Source organism: Cupressus sempervirens, chromosome 11, assembly GCF_028749045.1.
Source record: "Cupressus sempervirens isolate cs-2001-9-10 chromosome 11, ASM2874904v1, whole genome shotgun sequence".
NCBI lineage: Eukaryota > Viridiplantae > Streptophyta > Pinopsida > Cupressales > Cupressaceae > Cupressus > Cupressus sempervirens.
This window is the reverse complement of record NC_143128.1, coordinates 104,966,183-104,989,930: the sequence shown is the minus strand read 5'-3', so window position 1 is coordinate 104,989,930 and position 23,748 is coordinate 104,966,183. Positions and strand designations below refer to the sequence as shown.

Below are 23,748 nucleotides of genomic sequence, written 5' to 3'. Positions count from 1 at the left end.
GACTAGCAAAAGGATGCTCCTTAAAGAAACTTTACCACAAGCCTCCCACCTACCAAGAATTTCTTCTGGATCATCATTTGAGAATACTACGATTAATTACCTATTTTGTTGTGAAATCTGGACGAAAACCTACATCTTTGTAGTTTCAAATTTTTGATTCAAGTTCTTGGACTTTTGAGCAAAAGAACATAAATAATTGACATCATTGCATACCATTTGCTAACAATTTTAAAACTATAAATGAAAATCCTCAGTTAAATACTAAGCAGCCAAATAAAGTTGTTTGACATGAAAATGACTTTTATCTAGAATTCTCCCACCCACCAAGCCGATCTTCTGGGTCATAATTTGTGAAAAGCACAAACTCATTGCCTAACTTGTTATGATGTGTGGGCCGGAACCCACATGGCCGAAGGTTCAATAGTTTTAGTGCAAGTTTTTCTTGAACTTTACCTGAAATACAAATCAATCAGTTTTAATGAAAAGAAAATTTACCTTGATTAAAACTAAACATCGAGTTCATTCTTGGAATAAAGATAATGCTACTTCTAACACCAAATTCCAACGTTGATCTCTAAATAAAAAATAAAATGACAACTCAGAAATGGATTCAATGAGAATATTATATGTAAATAAAAGTATCACCATTAATTATGATTAATTGCATGGTAAATGAAAATAAAAATTTATTATAGAATCAAAAATAACCAATATGGCTTTGATTCTTATTTAAATTTTCTGTTACGCAATATTATCAAAAAATTATTATAGAATCAAGAATAACCAATATGGCTTTGATTCTAAATTACAACTGATCACTTTTATTGACAAAAAGAGTTATTTTATTAAAGTGTAAGATTTTTAACTTTTATAAATCAAAGCAAACAGATCTCCACAATCCATGAGATCATCTGAAGTTGCTTCTCGCTTTGATTGTGTAGATGTTTTTGCATCAACATTTTGGATCACACTCTGATGATCTCTCTCTCTCTCTCTCTCTCTCTCTCTCTCTCTCTCTCTCTCGCTCTCTCTCATGGTCATCCTGACTTTTAGTAATCATTGAAACTATTTTTCCTAAAGGGAAAATGTGTGAATTAAATGATTAAAAAATGTTAAGCACACAAAACATCTTAAATTCTTAGTTCCAAATTTAACATCTATTTTTAAGCTACTTGTCACCCAAGCCACGAGAGATCTAGTAACTACATGACTCTGCTATTATCGAGTCATTTTATTTGGAGTTTGAATGTGTGTGTTTCTCATTGACTATGCTAGCTATTGGTGGAGTTATAGTAGTTGGTGACTCGTAAGCATCAGCACTGAGGAAATCCATTGTCTACTCAATTTACTGGCCATGAGTATCAATATTTTAAATATTTTAAGTGCATGGTTGATACTGGTGGTGAATGTGTGTATTTCTCATTGACTGTGCTAGTTGTTGGTGGAGTTACAGCAGTTGGTGACTCGTAAGCATCAGCACTAAGGAAATCCATTGTCTGCTTAGTTTACTGGCCCTGAGTATCAATATTTTAAAGTCCTGGCGGTGGATGTATCAATGGGAGTCAACCTGTTCATTGATTCTTTTCAGTGTTATCAACTCTTTGATGAGCTTGTGCACTGGATCTTGACCTACAATGCATAAAATATTGTTATTTCTCTTTTGATTTTTCTCTATACAAGCCTGTCAAATCATAGTACATGGATTTAATAGATGAAAGGAACTAGTTGAAAGAATTTGAAAGGAACATGTATATCTCTAGAGAATTATTCAAAAGATGCTACAAAAAACAAAGAAAACTGCTCTGCAAACACACTCAACAAAAGATAACCAAATTTTATCAATCTAAGTAGAGAAATAGAGGAACCATTGAATGCAGAATTTAAATGAGGCAGTCCCTTCTTGCAGAGAAACTAACTCAAGAGAAAAAGAGGTGTATATGTTTTAGTCTTATAGATAGTAGAACAATAGACATCTATTTTGTTTTGACATTTCAACAGAATGGAGAAAACAATGATACAACTGGGTTGTTTAAAACTATGAGTCCTTTCCAAAAATCTACGCTAGAATTTAATCAAGCAATGAGGAGTATTTGAAGGCATTCACAAAGATCACAATTTTAAAATTGATATCAAAGTTCATTGGTTGTTTTGATTAGCATTCTAAGTAACTATAAGTGTTGTGGCAGCTATCAAACCAGCAACAAACTATGGATGTTGTTCTTAATGCATGGAAGAGGGGTGTGTTTATCGATATTGATACTTTAAATTGATGAAGATAATATATGATTGTTCTGCGAGTCTTCTTCTCAGAATTTACGGTCTATTATGTTGAAAGAAGCATCTTGGGCACTTTAAAAGTTGTGAAGAACCTCTGTGTACTGGAGGCTTTAAAGAAGTAAATCGTGAACAATTGTTTGAGCATATTTTTTAGGACTTACTCGAGCAAGTGACAGTGTGAAGATATTCTGCAATTCATAGTGGTGAAGAAAACACTTGTCATGGAAACTTTTGTATATCTAAATCACATCTCATTATAGAACATTCAAAGGATAACATGGAAACAATTGTGTTCTTTTTGTGTGGAGGAAGCTCATAATTTTTTCAGACCATTACGTTCCAATCTTCTAGACATGACTGAGAAGATTGGTGTTAAATGAAAACAACAGCTAGCATAAGCAACAAACTAGTGTATTCGACTATCCTAAATTTCCACTATATTCTAAAGAATTCGTCAATATCTCAGTAAGCTTCCAATGGACAGTGCGACGCTTAATTGAGCAGTCTTTCTTTGTAGAGAATCTACAACCCTAATGAGCACTCCAATCTAGAGAGAGTAATTAGCGGAGAAACAAAAAATTGATGATGATCTCCTCAGTGAATCTCACGTCTCCAGTAATGTCTCCACCTGCTACTGAATTCTGAAGAAATATCTATAGCATCAAGTTTCCCTGTGGAAGAGATATTCTTTTTACTATTTTTCTACCTTATGACCCGACTATTAAACTTATAAATTTTCCATACAAGTTTTTTATTTTTAAAAGTACATTATTGTCATAGCTTAGCAAATCAAATTTTCAAAGGACATTCAATTTGAAGCATAATTGAGGAAATGGAAGGTCTAAAAACTCTAATGTTCTCAAAAGAATTTAATGAAACTTCCAACCATGAGCAGCTAAGGGATTCACAAAAGAAAAAGGCAATAGGAAGCAGGTTGTACATCACGGGATGGCAATTGGAGTCTATACAATGTATGGATGGTGTCCTTAAAAAATTCAAAGAGTTGGAGTCTTGTTTATCTAAGGAAAATTAGACTGATTGGAGGTTCTTAATTTGGATCTTGTTTCCTTCAATGGTCGCCTTAGTACAACATAGGTTAATGGAGCATCTGAGCGAATGAGTAAGACCAACAGCCACTTTTTGCCTCACTAAAGTATCAAAATTACGGCACCGCTCACACTTTAAAATGACAACATACTAAATGGGGTTTTACAGCTGATTGTGGATAGTCTATGTGGGCTACACGATGTCAAGGGCCTTAGTTTTAGAAAGAAGGTGAAGATCTTAGAACTCATGGAAAAAACCAAATTGTTTACTCCCATGTTGGATCTCGGCTCTAAAAAGATGATTCAACAATTGTTTCAATGTTTCTTAAGAAAAATTGGGAAACATCATCTAGACATTGTGAGATCTTGCATAAAAATGATAATGTCTCTAATTATACATGAGGATGATGATGTATGTACATTGTAAACAATTACAATCAGACTTGTCGGCTATATGGAAAAAGGGAGGAAGAAATATCACCTATGCCTTATGAGCTCATGAATAAACTAATTAAAAATAAGCTTAACATGTTCAAAAAATAATTTGTTTGAAAATGAGCTAAGATCAGTAGACATATTATTTGTGCGATCTCGAACTTGAGCAAGAACCAAATGAGAAGAGGGGGCAGATTTGCTTAACATTTCATGAGCCCTACCATAGACATCTATTTTGTTTTGACATTTCTACCATAGTACATTTGACTGGTAAATCTTTTAAAAGGCTGATGAGATGAAATGAGAGGAGAGCAAAGAAGAAATTTACCTCTTGGTCTAGAAAGTCCATGAAAGTGCGCTTGTGCGCCAAACTGGCTTCCTCATTGATATCCATCACCTGCAATGTAGCTTCCTACAGTGGGAAAATGAGGTGCTACAAACTATCGATCCAAACCCCACTTGCAAACACCAAAATAGTACTGAACTGAAACAACATAAACAAGATTAGTATTGTAGTTGTTCTACTACTTAAAAATTTTGACTGCAATATATACAAGATTAATATTGTAGTTGTTCTACTATTTTTGTATTTTGACTCCCTTATGTCTTCTGCAGCTTGTTCTACTCATTGTAAAAAAAAATATATATTTGTAGCTCTCTTGACGATCTATTGTCTTCTCATGTTATTCTCTTTGCATTTTTTCAATTAGAAACAATAGAGAAAATGTAATAACTAATAATTACATAATCTTTTTGTATGCCCAAATTAAATGTAGCTTTCGAAGTTATTGATTAAAAATTATTTATGTAGCCTTTAGCAGGGATTATAATTGCATTCCATTTGCTCAAGTAATGAACATCTATACCTTTCAATGCCCAACAGACAAAGCTTAGTACAAGTCTTGCATGAAATTTGATAGAATAAGTAGAGCTAGCCATCATACTTCTGAGAACAAAATTTTGAGGCTTGCTAGGCTTCTCCCTCTGATGTTGAAGAATTTGGTGAGTAGGACTATTACATAATTTTCAAAAATTAAAATGACCTCTATCAATTTAGCCCTAAAAGACCTAGCATTCTAGCCATTACAATAGTTGATGGCCATTACAATAGTTCTTGGGGTCTTCTCAAACTGTATTTACTGTGAGAAGAGGATTCAATTGTGCTATTTTTGAGTCCATTGCAAAGGTATAGTGGAATTGGTATTTGCATTTTCGAAAATATATTTAATATCTTCCATTGTTGTTTCTATTGTGGTCAGAAAGAAAATGAGTGCTGGGAATTATTAGCATTTTACATCTGTACACTGGGTATTATTGTCACTATGGTTTGGCATTAGCTGTCTTGACATAGCATGAGTGACTTTCCAGTTATAGCTGCATCTATCCCTATTTGAACAATTCTCCCATTAAGAATAGATGTCGATCTATTCCAATGCTCCCCCTTCAGTACAGACATCCAACATACTACTAAAGGTTTTGGAATTTGTCTTTGAATGTGTCTAGAGGCTTTTTGTTAAATCTATTATATTCCAAAATCATTGTAAGCCCTGAGACAGAATTTCTTTTAGCCATCAAATCAAAAAGATCACATGCCTTGTGTATGCTATGAGAGATGTTCATGCCTTGCTCCGAAACTCTTGTTTTGGCACAAATAAGGAGGATGTTGGCAAGGGTTCTGAAATCTTTATACCTGCCAGCTCCATCTTTCTACTCACACGCCCATTTCATTTCATATGATCATCTGAAAATTGTGTCACTCTAAGCTCTCAACTATTTCCTCTTGATTGATCATGTCATAACTACTAAATGAGAGCTTTGGGATAAGCTATAGGCATCCATAAAAGCATAAAGGATTTTTTTAGATGGTGTAGATGAAGTAGTAGCATTTTCCTTGGGAGACATGCTTGGAAAATGGAAGCATAGATAAGTCATGTGAACTGTTTGATAGGATGCTTGAATATAATGTGGTCATCAAAAACCATGGTTGTTGGATATGCACAAAATAGATATATTGAGAGAATATATTTTTTTAAGTTGCAACTGCCCTGGTAAACATGCATGCAAAATGTGGAATCATAGGTAAGGCATTTGAACTATTTTATTGACTGCCTCCATGAAATGTCGTCTACATTTGGCAAGCCAATATTGTAGGATATGCATATTGATTTGTTGAATATATCTGCACACACACACATGCATGCACATATGCGTGTGTATATTAATATCAGAGAAAATGAGTTAAATATATGTGCTTTGCCAACAACTCTTGTCTGTGCCAAAATGGAACCTTTGAAATGGGTTATAGACATCTATCAAAGCATAAATGATAGAGAACTATTGTTGGATGTTGTTGCCATTAGCTTGGTAGACATGCATGCAAAATGTGGAATCATAGTCTACCTCTACATAGTATAGCATGGTATAGTTAGTACTGTTACTACTATACCACTACTATTGACTGACCTAGCCTCCTACTGCTCCTGCTGGCAACTAAAGTATTGTATGTGAGCCACTTCTACTACACAGTGTATACAAGACCCTTCCTTTTCCTTTTCCCTTTCTTCCTTCTCCACTGAAAAAGATCACTGTAGAAACATAGATCACAAGGGCACAGCAAAAGATAAAATATATATCCACTCTTGAATCATAAATGAATGAATGAAGGGAAAAACTAGGTGGCGACATAAGTTATAACAAAATCAATCAAAATTTAATGACTTTTAATTTCCATTCCATTCCCCCAACTTAACAAAAGCTTCCATTGTGTAGCCCCCTGGTTTCTCTTTATCATTGATTTGTGTGTATGCAAAAAGGAGAGATAGAAGAGCCTGCAATCAGAACATCACATCAAATCCATGTACAGCAACGAACTGCACTGTTCAGTGCCTAGTCATTCATGACTTTATATTCTTACCTAGCTTGGAAAAATCCTAGCTATTTCTCATCAAATCCCACCTAGCTTTATACATCAAAACCTCACAAACCAAGAAAACAAAAACCATAATCAGTGTCAGCAGATATAGTATATGAATATATGAATGCCATGGGAATGTTGTACAGTTGGGGCAGGAGGTTGCAATTGTGCTGCAACTTAGTGCTAATTGTAGAATTAATTTGAAACTGTACTTAAGATAATTATATTAAAAATTGTAGAATTAATAAATTTGGAACCACAATAAAAATAAAATTGCATTGTCTTATATCCCTTGAGTTTACTCATAAAAACGTACACATAATATTCCTACAACCTGCTATTAGTGTGGTTCCGATACAACAAAATTCTACATGATATCATCCAAATACCTTCCATGTGTGAAATAGCAAGCACTATAATAGTTTTCTTACTGATGCCTGAAGTTTATCAACAGCAACGTTCAATTAGCACAACTGCGACAAGACATAGATCATAACAAATTTTAAATGTAATAGGAATAAAAGAAGGGTTTGCACCCTATCCTATCAAACTAATGATAGCTAGTAGTTGTTGAGATTGGAATAACTTGCAAGATGTGGATTGTTACTAATTTTTTAGAGTGGAAAATTATGAGTAAATTAGGAAAACTATGATTTTTTGGCAACCTCTGACATTACGATTTTTGGACTTCAATAATTTTTGCACCAGTTATTTTATTTATTTTTTCCTTAACCTAATCCTGACCAATTTTCTTCCCCAAACTTAACACTAACCCAATGTTTTCCCATTATTTGGAAAAAGAAAAACATTCGTCTTGCCAAGTTATTCACAAGAAAGATATTTTCCACTCAGATAGCTATAATGCAAATATTGTTAAGACTTGGGGAAATATCAATGTTGAATTCATCCTATGTTAAGGCTTGGAGGAAAGCTAACTTAATTCAATACAATCTAATCCTATAATTAACAAAATTTTGAAACATGATTTTCATTAGATTAAAAAAGAAGTAGTCAACATTCCTACACATAACGTCATCTCTTTGTTCAACAACAGTTTCCATCTAAAGAAAGATGCTGGCAAAAATGCATGATATGAAGGAACTATCTATGAACATACCTAGAAATATACTTCAATATCAGCACCTATAAATTTGCATTTGCACTCAATCGCCTATTGCTGATGTTTGTAGACTCTGTACTATTTCTTGTACTCAAATGGCTGCTATTAAACCCATCCACCAAAAAATTGACTCTAAATTAATCCTATTCCTAATCATGATCTTCTGAAAAGTAAACCCCATAATAAATACCAACCCAGACTTGGAAACTGCCAAACCCTTAACAAATGCTTACCTAGAATGTAGGCTAGATTTTAAATCCACACTACTACATTTCCGCAAAAAGATAAATAAATGTTTAATTTCATGCCAAAATTTGAGGAACAAGCATAAATTTATGAGCATGACATAATCAAGCAAATTGTCTAAGCTCTTTTATGGCCATTTTCTTCCCCTTTGTGATCTTCATCCTCTTCCTCACTCCCATCATCATCTTCATCAACATCATCATCATCTTCAGATATACATTCATCATCATCACCTGCTTCCCCAGTGAACCAAGAAACTGCATGAGGGATGAGTTTATCCTTAATTGTTGATCTGCAAAAAACACATAAAATCAATGAAACTCGGTACCCAGAAGGTACATAAACCCAAAAAATTTGCAATGGATCAAGAACAAACCCAATCGCATAGTCTTGCTCCATCATATCTTGTAATTCCTTAGCCTGTAAACCACCCCATAAACTTATCAAAACACAAATACAGGATGCCAAAAAGTGTATTCTTTGAGAACTAAAGACTGCAGCAATAAAAAAAAGTTTGCTCGTCATTACTCACAGCATCATCATCAACATCATCATCTTCAGGAACCTTGGGTGGATCAAAGAAATTGAAGAAACTTGGGCATTGCTCAATTTGTCATCAGTTTTTCATTCTTCACTCCCTTCTTAGGCTTCTTCTTCATGACCTTTCAAGTTAGGTTCTTACCAGGTAACCAATCAATTTTAGTTCTGTGTGTGAAATAACATCACTACATGAATGAAGAAATTCACATAATCTAATTAGCAAAAGGAGATATTTACATTAGACTTACCCTACTAAACGATCTAGGATAGATTCATTTTCATCTTCCATGTAATATATCTTTGTTAACTACATTTCACAAAGGAAATATGATAGCTTAGGAAGGTAATGAATATATTAAGAAATTGAAAGATAAAATAGACATTGAAAGTGTTCAAAGGGCACTAAAATGTGAGTACTTACCACAGAATTCTTAAAATAAGAATCCTCATTGAAAAAGAACCCCAACTTGAAACCTTTCTCACCCTTATCACTATCAAGGCGAGAATGTTATATTTCCTCCAATAACTTCAAGGCACCTTCATCACATTCTGTAATCTATTTATTATTAAAAAAAGTCAGTAAATTCACTGCATTTTGAAGATAGGTAATATTGCTTGGTATAGCCAAAGTGAGTATTGGATACAAGGAAAAGGAGAAACATCCTACTTGCATTGCCAAAACATCATTGTTCTTCATGGCAGTCAGCCAAAATTTAGGAACGCCCTTTTCTACCATAATGACAAAGATATCATAATAAGAACTTCCCACCAAATATCACAGATCAAATGAACCTTGAATTTGAAACAATTATTACATACCAGCATCATCTTTCTTTGAATCTTCCTCCTCCTTTTTATCATCTTCAACATCTACTACTCCATTCACAATGTCATGTCACTACAACAGAATATTTCATTATAGGAATATAGATTACGGAGTGTCGAGCAGAATCAAAAAGTTTTTACCCTAAGAGCTAAACATCTTTTACAAAATTGTGTACTAAGAATTGTAAACTAAAGTAGTTATTTTGTCTCTTTAATTTCTTACCGACATATAATTATCCAAGAGAAAGATCTGAATAAAATATAGTTTATTACAGATCAAGTTGCTTCTAAAGGATTCTAAAAGTTCCATCTATGCTTTAAGGATGTCATGTCATAGAACCAAAAAGCATTTTCTATTATGATATTATCCTATTTGCACTTGATTAGACATCATCTATTCTTCCATTTTCTTGTTCTTATTCTGAGATATTTTATGATCAACACTAAAAACTCACCTACAGTGTAAACGAAGAAGACTCGCATCTCACAATATTTGTTGGAATGCACAACATATTTAGTTGGGGATGAAATCTAGGTTATAAGAAGGAAAGACATTATGAAACAAAATAGATAAGGTTACGTGGGAATCGTAGGATAAAAATAAATTCTAGAGAATGTTGAGGAAACTGCACAAGTGAAACAAGATATTGTTATTTAGGTAAATCTTTGTTATGAATCATGCGAACAAAAGATGCAATAATAATGAAAAAATAGCATCTCAAAAAATCAAAGATACAGCATATTAGATCATATAGGAATCCTACAGCAGAAAGACAATCAAGAATATGACAAGGAAATGTTACACAGGGGATGCTAGATATTGTGTTCTAGGCAAGTCGATCTATAATGAATCATGTGTTGTCTGACCCCAAAATTGTAACTAATAAGAATAAAGTAGAAGTAGACAGCAGCATCTGGTACAATCTATATAATGAGTATGAAGTACCTGACTTAAATTATCAACCTTCGTGGTAGCTTAATATCAACCAATTATCTAAATAAATATATACAAATTTGTAGGTTCCAATCCATTAGAATAAACCTATTTAAGTTTTAAATGGTTTAATGTGAATAGCAAGAAGACAACAGCATCAAGTAAAATCTCATAATATGAAAAGTACTTGACTCTCATTGTATATATCAACTACATGTGTGCAAAGTCCTATGAGTAAGAAATTTTCAATCTATTGGACCAAGTTTTCTGATAAAGATAACAATATACAACAATGCCTAAAAATTCAATAATTGCTTAGAAAAGCAAGAGATCAAGATATTATATGAAGCTTTCAATTTTGAACACCCAGAAAAAACACTAAACATAGATACCTTCTTGTAAAAAGGTTCATAAAGCTTTTGATACTTGGCCTCCAACGCAGCTTTTCCTTCAAAAAAATTGGTCTCTATCTCCTTATGTTTACCCTTTATTGGCAGCACAAAAATCATAAATCCCTTTGCATGAATATATTTACACATAAAATCACAATCTAAACATATCAATACCTATAGATCTTGCAATGCCTCCACTCACTTCTTTACTTTGTGAGGAGGTGATTCAATGTAGCCTGACGAGGTACTGACAAGATTCTGTAGCTTGTCTTGAAACATATCATAGAAGAGTTATTAAATCTAGTGATAACTAGAAATTTCTATTATAAACCAGATTCTATCCAGCAAAGGCATTGCCAATTTATCCTAGGCCTTAGAAATTTTACTTCCACAAAAAGATGGATGAACAAAGAATTTGCCCATGTTCTCACAATACAAAGACAACCATCCTTGAGATTTATGTTTAGAAAATATTTCCAACAAATTCTTGATATGATTATAGTAGAAATTTCCCTTGGAAAAATTATTAATGCTATTGAGACACTTTGGTATAGAGATGTGTGATGCTCATATGAATTTATATGTTACCACAAAAACCTGTTGATATTTAATTATAATACTCATTAGAGTAGTTGTTATCATATATTCTTACTATTTAATGATTATTAATTCATATTAATGTAACATCTAAACCAGAATTATCTCATATATGCATCAAAATTAATAATATTTTATAGAAGTTATCTTTGTAAATAAATTGCATACTCCAACTTAAGTTAAAGTTGTTATTTTCGAGAAAAAATCTGGAAGATCCCAAGAAGGAACATTAAAATAAGAATAATCAAGAATCAGCTCTATGGGGTCTTCATACCGAAAAAATGGCATACTCATCTTATCTCCATCCCCATTTCCTAGTGACCAAGGGTTAAATCCATTATGCTTCAGGTTATACAATTATTTTATGTTAAATATTTAGTTGAATGGCAAGTAAAGTGATGAGTTTAGGGGCAATATCAATTGGGCAGGGGGCACAACATTAGGTACATGAGTTATCCTTGGCTACAGTCTATGACTCCAAGCTAGATGCACACTATTGTTACTGATACACCCTAACACAATATTGCCCAAGGATTATTTAAATTATTTTGCACATTACCTTATTATATACTAAGTTCATTGAGGAGTCAAGGCAAAAGAGTATACCAATGCATTTGCTTAATTTCATTAGATTTCTAAAGTTCATGCTTATATTGAATAATGGTTTTGAATTAAACTATGTTTGCAACATACAGTAGTAATTTTTCAGATTACACTCTATGATCCATCATCAAGAGGAAGAGAAAAAAAAAGATTGTATAAAAAAAAAATTGCAGACATTGTTCAATCCAGAAGCATTATTCAATGTATTTGCTAGTAAATAAGGATACAAAAAAATTAAGTAGGAGAGTGAACCTTGTGACAGCTTTTCTTATCATCTACTTACTACAAAGTGAGTTACTTTACTTAAGAGTGGAATCAAGAAAACCAAGTACAACTAGCATAAGGTTTTGTTCTATGGGATGTCCCATGATGATCAAATGGTTTCCCTATTCAGGTAGTCAGAAATAACATTTTGCAAAATCAAATGTAAGTAGCATATGTTTCTTACTACTTCAATAGGACAAATTGTGAAAAATGCAATAACTAGTATTATAATAGAATTTTTTGATACGATGGAAGAAAAAAATTGATTAGCATTGTAGTTGAAATCCCAATTCATGGGCAGTAGTTCGTAATCCAAAAGAATTCATACAAGTTGTGAAAAGCGCAATAACTTGAATTATAATAGAAATTTTTGGTAGTATGGCAGAAGCATACCTTGATTAGCAGTGCAGTTATAGTTCTAATTTATCGACAGCAGTAGGAAATTCAAAAGAACGAGCGTAGATTAGAAGTGCAATTACAATTCCAATCCAAGGACAGTAGTCTATGAATCCAAAAGAACTCAGATGAATTGTGAAAAACACAATATTTTCTGTTATAATGGAATTTTTGGGTAGAATGGAAGAAGCATACTGTTATTACTAGTGCAATTACAATCCCAATTCTTGGATAAGCATTTGTGAAGCAAGATGTTTTCCACCTATTGGTGCTCTCAGAAAGAACAAGGTTAGTATCATCATCATTTCACATTGGATGGACTAGCCTAATCATACGAGCTTGACAAATCCAAAAACATGAATTGCTAAGAAACTTATATTCTATTTGTCTACGAGCTTTTGAGATATTGCATTTTTATAGATAGTCCACAGAGCACTAGATTTAGAATGCACTTGAATGATCTGGGCAACAAACTTGGCCTCAGACAGCATCAAGATTGAAAAAAGATGATTCGAATTAACCTGCCCTGCTCCATTTATTACTTCTATAGTTTGCAAAACTAAAAGCCTAGGCCTGATTAACTTGTCCAAACTTATTGAAAACAGGCGTGAATTCTTTTCCACAAAGTCTATAGAGAGTTTCATGTGATTGAGCATAAAGTCCAATTTTTTCTTAACGCTTTCCTCTAGCATTGTGAGAATCAAAGGGAAAACCCTAACTACCTGCAAGAGGCTGCAAAGTTGAAGATTGTTTATCCTAGCCTGTAACACTTTAGTAGGAGTTATGGCCACCATGTTGACAATGTATTTGTACATTTTTCCTTCCTTACGAATGCCAATATTTTGAATGAGATCAAGTTGCTTTGGGGTCAGAGAACTGTGCCTCAAAACACGAGGATCTATCGACAAAAACATGGAGAGCTCTGTTCCATGAAAACCAAAACCCTCCCAAAGTTTTCTGCAAGCATTTTCCATGAAGAAAGTAGTAGTTCCTAATTGCTCTGATCAACAAATCATCTGTCAGAAATATAGCCTTGAGAAGCTCAATGTTGGAGCGGAGGACATCTAGCTTTGTTGTTAAGATTCGAGGTAGCCAAAATATAATTTCTCTTAGATTTTCCCTCCAAATGCTGAAATCTCTTAGCACTTGAATCTTCAGCTCCAACACTCTTTCCACACTTGTGACCAAAAGCGCAGGCTAAGATTTGATTATGTTTATAATTTTCTCATCGTTGCATGAGTATGGACTAAGTGTTGGTTGAAATTTCGACCAACACGGGCAAGAATTTTTTTTATAAAAAATCTTCCTTACATATTTCAACCACTCTAAAACATTTTAATAGATGGTCAAAAATTTTGGTCTAAAAATGGGGTCAAATGTACTAGTGTATGGCTCTAGCTAGCCGGGTTCTTCTTTGTATTGGCATATCCTCCTCCTTACCTTCCTCTTCTTCTTCTTCTTCTCCCTCGTGAATAGGTTCCAGGACAGATGGGAAAGGAACCATCCTTCTAATCAACCTTTTCCTCTTCTTCATAGGGATCTAAATCTTTTTTTGTTTCTTAGAGGTAGAAGGAGATTTTGGTTCTGCCTGCAAAGGAGGAGAGACTTGTTGGATTTCACCCTCTACCTAATTGGGCGCAACTAGTGGAAATTGAGAATCTACCTAGACTTGAGTAGCTCCAGTATCTTCTAACCCTTGCACATTTTCTTCCTGATGCTGAGGAGGTGTCTGTACTTCACTCTCTTCTATTTCAACCCTTTGAGGAGAACTCCTCTTTCTTTTGCCCTTTCCTTTCCTCTCTAGAGGGTGATAGTATCCAACTAGGTGTTTAAGTTGGTATTTTGTTTTAGCCTTATTAGTGATTGGGCTACAAAGGTAGGAAAAGTAACCTTCTTTCCTCTACCTTTGTCTAGGTGGGCTTGTGCATGAAAAACCACTATATCAAGTATTGGATCAAATTAGAATGGTTTATTGATCCAATACTATGTCATCTTAATGACATGCCTTGCCTGATGATTAATATCATAATTCTCCTATCTGTCAACTTCAGCATTCATTTTGGGTCTCTCTCCAATTTTGTCTGTGTTGAATAGAGGGTCCAATAGCTCCCCCAAGTCTTGCTTCAATATCCTCTTAGGAATCTAAACCTTTAAAGCCTTTTCAGCCAAATACAGAGTCATCCTACAATATTCCTTGATACAGACATCGTAATCATTTGTCGCATTCATCTAATGATCCTTGATAGCCTTTTCATGCTGAAATTCCCTACCTACTAGACCTTGGACTTTCCTAATATTATCGAAGCATGGCCTTGGGAATTGTATTCCTCTAGGGGATGTTGATCCCACTCCCATTCAAAAGATGAAATATCTTGCTTTTGCTTAACTTGGTATGGTCCTATGATCAGCGGCCATGTCCAACATGGTCTTTATTATCTCCTGACCCTGTCATTTGCAGATTCAATCTGTTATGCAATCTCCAACAGAACAAGTCTATTACTAGGATATCTAGGGAGCTTCTTTGGATTTACAATGGCACTAGCTACCCTTAGATATGTGAATGTTTTGAACTAAATGTAATAGGCTAAGAGTTGTTATCTGTGCTACTACATAATCAGATAATCTTTTTGCATAATCTCCCTCTATGAATTGGATGATAGCAAATATGAACATGTCATTCATGATTCTATATTCTTTGCTCTATCTTGAGAGCTTCTTCTTCACCAATTGAGGGTAGACGGTATAAGGTCAAGAATTGGGATCTTGCATGTTGCTCCTTTTAGTACAGGATAGTTTGTCACCCTGGTGGCCAACAGATATACCAAATATGAAGTCATGTAGAACTCCTTCTTGTCCTTGACTACCTCCAATTGTTTTCACTTAATGTGGTGCCCCAGTCAAGTGGCATCCTTACCGTCTTGATAGTCTCAATAAAATTTATCATGAAAACATTTAAGTGCCTAGTTGTTGGTAGACCCATCACCCTACTCAAAAGAATGATAGAGTATCCAATATCTTCCTTCATATACCCCCTTATCATATCCACCTTTCTTGTTACTTTCCCTAGATGAGTCTTCTCAATAAGATAAAAGGACTGGATGATCTCAGTTACCTTACTTAGGTGTTCTCTATACCACCTTTTTGCTACCTCATAGGTGAGTCTGATGAACTAATCCACCCTAGGGAGATGAAATACCCTCTCAATGTTGTCAGGTCAGAGATCGGGGACAACTTCTCTAGTCACACTCTTCACTACCCTTTCCTTGGAACAAAGTATTGTGCAATTGTCATTATTAGCTCTAAGGATTGTACTAATGTTGGGTGAGAAGCTACATTCACCAACCCTGATCAAATTAATGCATATACCATAGTCGAGCTCTCCTTAGGCTTGTCGTAAATCCTTAAGAACTCTCCCAGATTAGTGTGTCCCAAATCTATATCCTTAATCTTGGAATAATCATCTTGGAATCTTGAATTTGATGGCACACCTTGGAACTTGAATACGATAGGCTTTGGTGCCATTTCTTTGCCAGATGAAGATGCCATTATATCTGCATAACAAAAGGAAGATGTCCATTAGTTCAAAACAAAGAATTGGAATGTTATTATAACATCTAGTCTTATTCTAAAAAAAAACCCAAAAGTTAAACGCACTAAAAAAGCATCCTTTATCCCCTTTTTATTTTTAAAAAAATTAAAATATAAGGTGTGCACTTACGCACCAAATCAGGTGTGCAAGTGTGAACCTTATTTCTCTTTCATATTTTATGTTCTATTATGGGTTTGGTGTGCACTTGTGCACCATGATAGGTGCATAGATACGCACCAAACATTGTGTTCAAGTTTTGTTTTTTAACATTTCTTTTAATGTGTAGAGTTGTGCACTAGTGCACTTATCTGGATGCGCAATCACCTTTTGAAGTTTTATGTATTCTTTTAGGGGTGCACAGTTGCACACCAATTAGGTGTGTGGGTACGCACCCTCATAGTTTATTGAGTGTTTTCCAAGTTTTACATTTTATTCAAAAATAAAGGTGTGAAATAGTGCACCTAATGAGGTGTGCTACTGTGCACCTACTTCTACATTTGTTTGTAGGTGGGAGTGGAATAGCACACCTATCGAGGTGTGGAAGTGCAAAGAAGTGCCTATAAAGTCATGAAAAGTGTTGCGACAAAGAGAATAGGAAGTGCTCAACAAGAATAAACACAAAGTGAGGAAAAGAGAAGGACCCCTCCCTCTTTTATAAGCAAGATTGTTAGGTGCTCTGCATAGCTACACAACTACACATCTATGTAGCACAACATATATTCACTTGGTGCACTAGCACACTTGATTAGGTGCACTTGTAAGCCTCATCTTGCAAAAAAAAAATTCTCCATCAAAAGTCTCTCTTTTCGCCAACTGGGTTTTTTTGTTAGGGCCTGAACATGAGCTAGGACACGAAATTAAAACTTGGATCCTCGATTAGGAGTCCATGAAGCCTAAAAATAGAAGTGTTGGGGGGTGAGGGGGGTGTGGGGGAGTCATTCCTACTAAGGAATGGGGCGTGTGTTATGGAACCACAACACATGGCAAGTGTGGACCTATGGGTGCCACATGGTTGGGAGGTGTAGCTACCTGTACCACTATAGGGACCGGTGTACAGAGATGGCCTATTGTTCTAGCATGACCGTTTCTTAATGTTTTCACTTAGTGCTTGTAGTTCTGGAGTATGCTTTCTTATGATTTATGCTTTCATTGGGATGCTTGTATATCATGTTTTGATGATGTTAGTTACTGACACATTTCCTTATTATGATGATTAGCATGTGATAGGTGATGTCATCTACTTGTAGGATTATCTTATTCTCATTCCTAGCATGTTAGATTTCCTTATACTTATGTTGTATCATGTTTAGTAGTGATGTCCCTATTACGATAGAACTGACGATTTGATTGGTGACTTGGGATGTTACGCGCAGGGGATGGCTAGAGCCCATGATGGTCTTATGATGCCATTGATGGCAAGGAGGAACCACATACCTAGTTTGTTTGTATTTCTCATTATGATGTCATTTCTATTTATTGAAATGTTGCTTTCAGTACACTATGATGTTTCTTTTGCACTTTTCCTTCTTCCTATTTCTTAGGTGGTTAATTTTTGTTTCTATCTTTTAAATATGGTTTGAGTGTTCTTGCCTCGAAATGTGGATCTAGTACTCCCTAGTGTGGAGGTTTTGAACTCAATTTTATCATGTTATTCATCTTTAGGAGTCCTTTTTACACTTCTTGGGAAACCATGTGTTAGCATGGTATGATACAATAAAGTGTCGTATGCCCATTGGAACTCTGTCGTGCATTCCTTGATTGTGTCGCATGCCTCTTGGAGTTTTGTCATGTGATGTTTTCCAGTATCACACTCCCTTTGAAGAAGTGTCAAACAATACTTGAAAAGTATCACATGCCCTTGACAGAAGTTCCAGTCAGTCCCTAAAAGTGTTGCCCTTCTTCTTTAGAAATGTCATGCGATACTAGAAAGTATCGCCCAGTGCTGATTTAAAGTATCATGTAGAAATTGCAAAAACCTATGTGGGCAGGTAGTGGGCACTTTTTGGTAAGACCTATGTGGGCAGGTAGTAGGCACTTTTCGGTAAGACCCAAACTTTTTGGGAAGTGTTTAGGGTACCCTCTTAGGTGTTCTTCAATCCCTTAGTATTGCATTTTGGAATTTGGTTGTGTGTCTTCTGTAGTTAGTCCTTTGGGGTTTAAAATATATCATTTCCTTATACTTAAGATATATTTTAATATATGTGATGATTCATTTGAGATAGGTTCCATACCTCTACGAGCTAAGATAAAGATTCTAGGAAATTTCAGGGCTTTAAGATTTCAGACTTGGCCACTTTTTAGGAGTCATCTTTTGTCTTTCAGCTCAGGTGATGTCTTTTGTTTTCTTGTTGTGTTTTGGTTAGTAGTGGCATTAGTAGATCCATTGGTGTTTGTATGAATGTTAGTCTTTCATTGTGATCTTTGTGATTCGTGTATGTTGTTGTCATGTGCTCATACACTTCTAAAAAAAAATTATCTTGGCTTATATTTAACCTTGTTCCAAGGATCTCTAGGCGAGGCATTACATTCTCTATTTCTAATATAGAAAACCCATTGGAAATACACACCTATTTATTAAATTCCTTTGAGCTATTGAAATAAATTGCAATAGCAATAAACTAACCAAAAGAAGAATGAAATAATCACTACTATTGCAAACTCTTCTAATTCCTTATGCTATGAGCTCTCTTCCCTTCTGTCTACCCAGTAGCTAACAAAGAACATCTATATATATCCCCAAAACAAAGGGGTTGTGGTGGCAACATTTTTTGATTAAAGCTACATCAACCTCTCCTTCCATACTGTTGGCCTTTCCTCTCAAATGCAATTGCCTCCAGTTTTGAACATGTAGGCAAGAGCATGGTTTCTTCATTTTCCCTAATGTCCTATGCATGTGCATGAAAATGCCCTTTTTTCTAGCATCATTTATTATATTATTTATTTATTTTACCTATGATAAGATACATGTGCTATATTTTATAGTCCTATATTTACCTCTTATTCCTATAGTTATAATTATTACTATTATTGATATTACTTTTATTTTTAGATTAAATAAGAATAAATTTTAACATATTCAAATAATTTCTTTATGCTTTATATATATATATATATATATATATATATATATATAATTATGATTTTGACAGTTCATTAAATAGATGTATACCCATTCATAATAATTCTATTATACTTACCATTATCCAAAGCCTACAATTTGGTTAAGTTTCATACAAGACACTTAGAATTAAGTAAAAATAATTAAATAACTGATTATGCAAATGTGTGGGTCCCAGGTTAGATGGTAGCTTTGTTAAAGTAACTGAGATCATTTCTGCAAATGTACTCTCATTGCCATTGTAATTGATGATTTCCAAATGCAGATTTGGATCTCACATATGTATAATATGAGAGGAGACATGTCTCTTCAAGAGACGTGAAGAGACATGTCTCTATAGTTAATCACCATTTAGATTATCAATAACTATATGCATAACTTATCTTTAATATATATATAATATTAATAAATTAACAATATATGTAATATAATATTATATTATTATATTATTATATTTATATATATATAATATTTATGATATATATAATGCATAATATATAATATATATATTACATATATAATATATATTATATATATAAGAATCACAAATAACAATTTAACTGAAAAGATAAACACATATTAGTATATCAAATAATCAATGTTTTACTTCTACTGACACTAAAACGTTAACACTCCCTATTTAGCTAGGGAGAAGTAAAACTTTAATTAAGTCAGAATCATCATACAAGCAACACAATATGAACAGTAAATGATCTCTACTTGCACTTAAGCAATGTCTAGAGATAGCACATATAATCTCTACTTGCACTTAAGCAATGTCTAAAGATAGCTCATATAATCTCTACTTGCACTTAAGCAATGTCTAGTGAATCCTAGAAATAATCTCTACTTGCACTTAAGAAATGTTTAGAGAAGCCTAGAAATAATCTTTACTTGCACTTAAGAAATGTCTAGAGAAGCCCAAAAATAATCTCTACTTGCACTTAAGCAATGTTTAGATAAGTTCATGATACACATATGATCTCTACTTTAACTTAAGCAATGTATAGAGATGCCCATAACACACTCATGATCTCTACTTGCACTTAAGCAATGTCTAGAGATGCCCATAATAACAGGACTATCATTTGTAAGATCGTCACCTTACAAAGATTACCTTTTGTTTATTATCATGATGTCCGGTAGATTTTGGCCCAAAGAACCATGATAACAAGCCTATCATATGTAAGATCATCAGCTTACAATGATTACTTTTTATTTATATATGCCAATGAAAGATCGTCAACTTTCATTACATATCTGAAACAACAATTATATAACCAAATATAGATTGAAATCAACATATCAAGTTTTACCTTTGAAATATTTCAATTTAACATTTCCCTTTAGAACTTCTCATAGAGAAGATGTCATCCATAAGGGATTGCATCTCAAAATTTCTCCCTCTGAATATTGATCCTGGGATGTCAGGTCCTCTTGTTACTTCCTTAGAAACTCTCTTTTCCCAAGGATGCTTTTCAAACTCATCACTCCCTCATGATATACGTAGGAGTAGGCCCATCAACATCATGCAGTCACCCACATGGATTTCTAGACTCTCTCTGAGTATCAATCTTCTAAGTTCCAGCATTGCCTTCGAAAAAGTGTCACACTCCCTCTTAATGTAGAAGAATCTCATAATCTCAATCATCAAAGATTCTTGCATCAAGAGCCACAATTTATCTTGATCATCAGGGTCTTTGGAACTACTATCATTAGATTTATTCTATATAATATTAGGTAGCATATTGCAGTACCAACCTTCTTTTCTTGTAAGAATATCCTCAAGCATAAAGGAAAAAATTAAAGCAAATGACCCTTATAGTATGTATAGAATTACAAATAAATGAATAGATAAATGTAAAATATATAAGAACTTATCTATCCATGAAGGTCATGAAATATCTCCTTTTCTAAGGATGGTTCAAATGGGAATGAAACATTATCTATTATTCCCCCCCACAATGTAAAGTTACCACTCTTATATTATTGAACACTTTCACATCATATCAAATTTGATGACTTCTTTCTAAGTTCCAGCTTGCTCTTTTTATCCATTGAAGCTCCAACCATTCATTAAGTTGAATAATACCATTCATTAAGTTGAATAATAGAAGCTAACATGAGCTCGTCCACAATATGCCAATATCTTGATTGAGTATGATTGTGTCACTTGAATAAATCTAGAATTCATACATCAAGTATCATTTATCATAGATGATTAAGATCACATAGTTGCATGAATTAAAGTCCTCTTGACAGTTACAATTTATCAATCATTGAAGATTCTATCACAACATAGTTTACTCCCTCTGAATCAAAATCTTCATTTTCTTGCAATAACATTCTCAGAAAAAAAATAAAAAATTGAAGAACATAGCTCTTACAATAAATATTGAAATGCAAGTACGAGAGAGACTAATATAATTCTCAAAATAAGCTCTTTCCAATTAAATATAGATAAATACTAGACTTGAAACATAGGTACATATATTCCATTCAAATAGATTATAAAAATCATCTTTTCAATAATAATTTTAAATTTTCCTTTTATTACATTAATTATCCTAAAAAAATGTGTAACCATAATGAGAAATAATCTTATTAATTGTTAATCATTGATCACTTTAAACTAGTATACCTAAAAATTTAATTCAATTTTTTTTGTAAAATAAGCCGAGAGGTATCTAATTTGAAAAGAATTAATATAAATTTAGTAGTTCTATGAATAAACTATTGTATTTGTTTTCATATATACTATGCCTTGCCTTGATATTAATACATGAGATTGAAAAATTCAGCAAATCAATTTTAGACAATGATTTATTTCACCATGTACAAATTTTAACAAATCATATTCCATAAAAACCATAGCAATAAAAAAATGCATATCTCTATTTATTTTTTTTGACATGTAAATGAACATCAAGTTTTTTCCAAAGTGAAAAATGTTTGCATTGAAGGTTGCTACCACTATAGAAAGCCTCTCAGCTTAATTAATCCCTATCTCAAAAATGTGTGTGTGTGTGTGTGTGTGTGTGTGTGTGTGTGTGTGTGTGTGTGTGTGTGTGTGTACACTACAATGAATAGAAAAAAAAAAATTAAATATATGTCATACCTTGTTTACCTTACCAATCTCATTTCCCAATATTCCAATCATTCATTAAGAGATGGCTTTATCGCCAATTTCTAAATGGTGGTGGGTGCTCATTCTCACTTTAATCGGGACCACGATCCAAACTTATTTTTGAAGGTAGAAATCAATATCTCATTCTTGGTAAATCATATTCATTCATAAATTTCACTGATTCATTCATCTAGTTATCTTAATTTGGATTGTGCAACATCCTCTATGCTTATCCTCAGTATTAGCATTTGAGGGTAGGTTTGTATGCATCCACAATTTCTTGAATATAGTTTCCAAATAAGTTTAAATGATCTTACATATATTTATTTCATCTCCACTTACATGAGGTTTAGTTTATGGTACAAACTTTAATCAATCTTTTAGTAGCATTCGCTAAACTCTAAAGTAATTCTAGATCATATCTATATTCCCTTCGTTCCTTCTATTCTGAGGGGTCATACCTTTGTCAAAAACTTTTCATTGGTCATTGTGATCATTATTATCTATTGTGTGTGACTTGTGCAATTAAAATCTCTACTTAATACTTTTGTGGTTATCATTCTCTTTATGCTTTGCTGCCAATATTGAATAACGACTTGGTATTCCAGGTTGTTCATGAAAGAGGAGATGATATATGCCTTTTCTATATATGTTTCTAATAGATTACCCAAATTTTTACACTTGGTCATTCTCTATCTTCTATTTAATAAGCTGCCATCAATAAGTGTATAAATCTTATACCCACTTTGGTTGAGGCCAGATGCCTTAATATACATACACCCATATATTATGAGATAAAGAGTAGAAATTATGTACACCTCTCAATCCAATTGTACATGTCACACATACCTTAAAATATTTTCTTCTATCTTGTTGGGATCACCCGTGATCACGACTTTGCTTTTGCACTTTGAAAGAGTGTTTCCTACTCAATCCTAGTAACTACTATCGATGCATGTACTAGCCATTATTCTTGTTGGTGGAAGATGTCCCATCAAGGCTCATGTACATTGAATATCTTGGTTTATATATGAAATCCAAAAATGGCTATATTTATGGGGAGCGGTTGATTTCATAAGATAGTTTAGTAACTATTGGCCACCTTTGATGCTAACTAATGAATAGCTTTGATGGATAGTTTAGTATTTGACTTGTGTATAAAGCCTTTCCATCTGAGTTGTGTATGTCAAATCATAACTTGTGTTGTAGGCATCTTCTCAAGATCCCTAGTCTTCCCTAAGAGGCACCTTCTGTGCAAATCATAGCATAAATCTTTGAAGATTATTAGTAGCACATCAATAGGCAAGACTTCTCTCTATAAACAC

The 23,748-nt window shown here is 33.7% G+C and overlaps 1 pseudogene; it reads right to left on the bottom strand.

Annotated features, from left to right (window-relative positions):
* Positions 1 to 8,155: 8,155 nt before the first annotated feature.
* On the bottom strand, positions 8,156 to 16,135 carry LOC149528422 (nucleosome assembly protein 1;2-like; annotated as a pseudogene).
* Between the last annotated feature and the right edge of the window lie 7,613 nt (positions 16,136 to 23,748).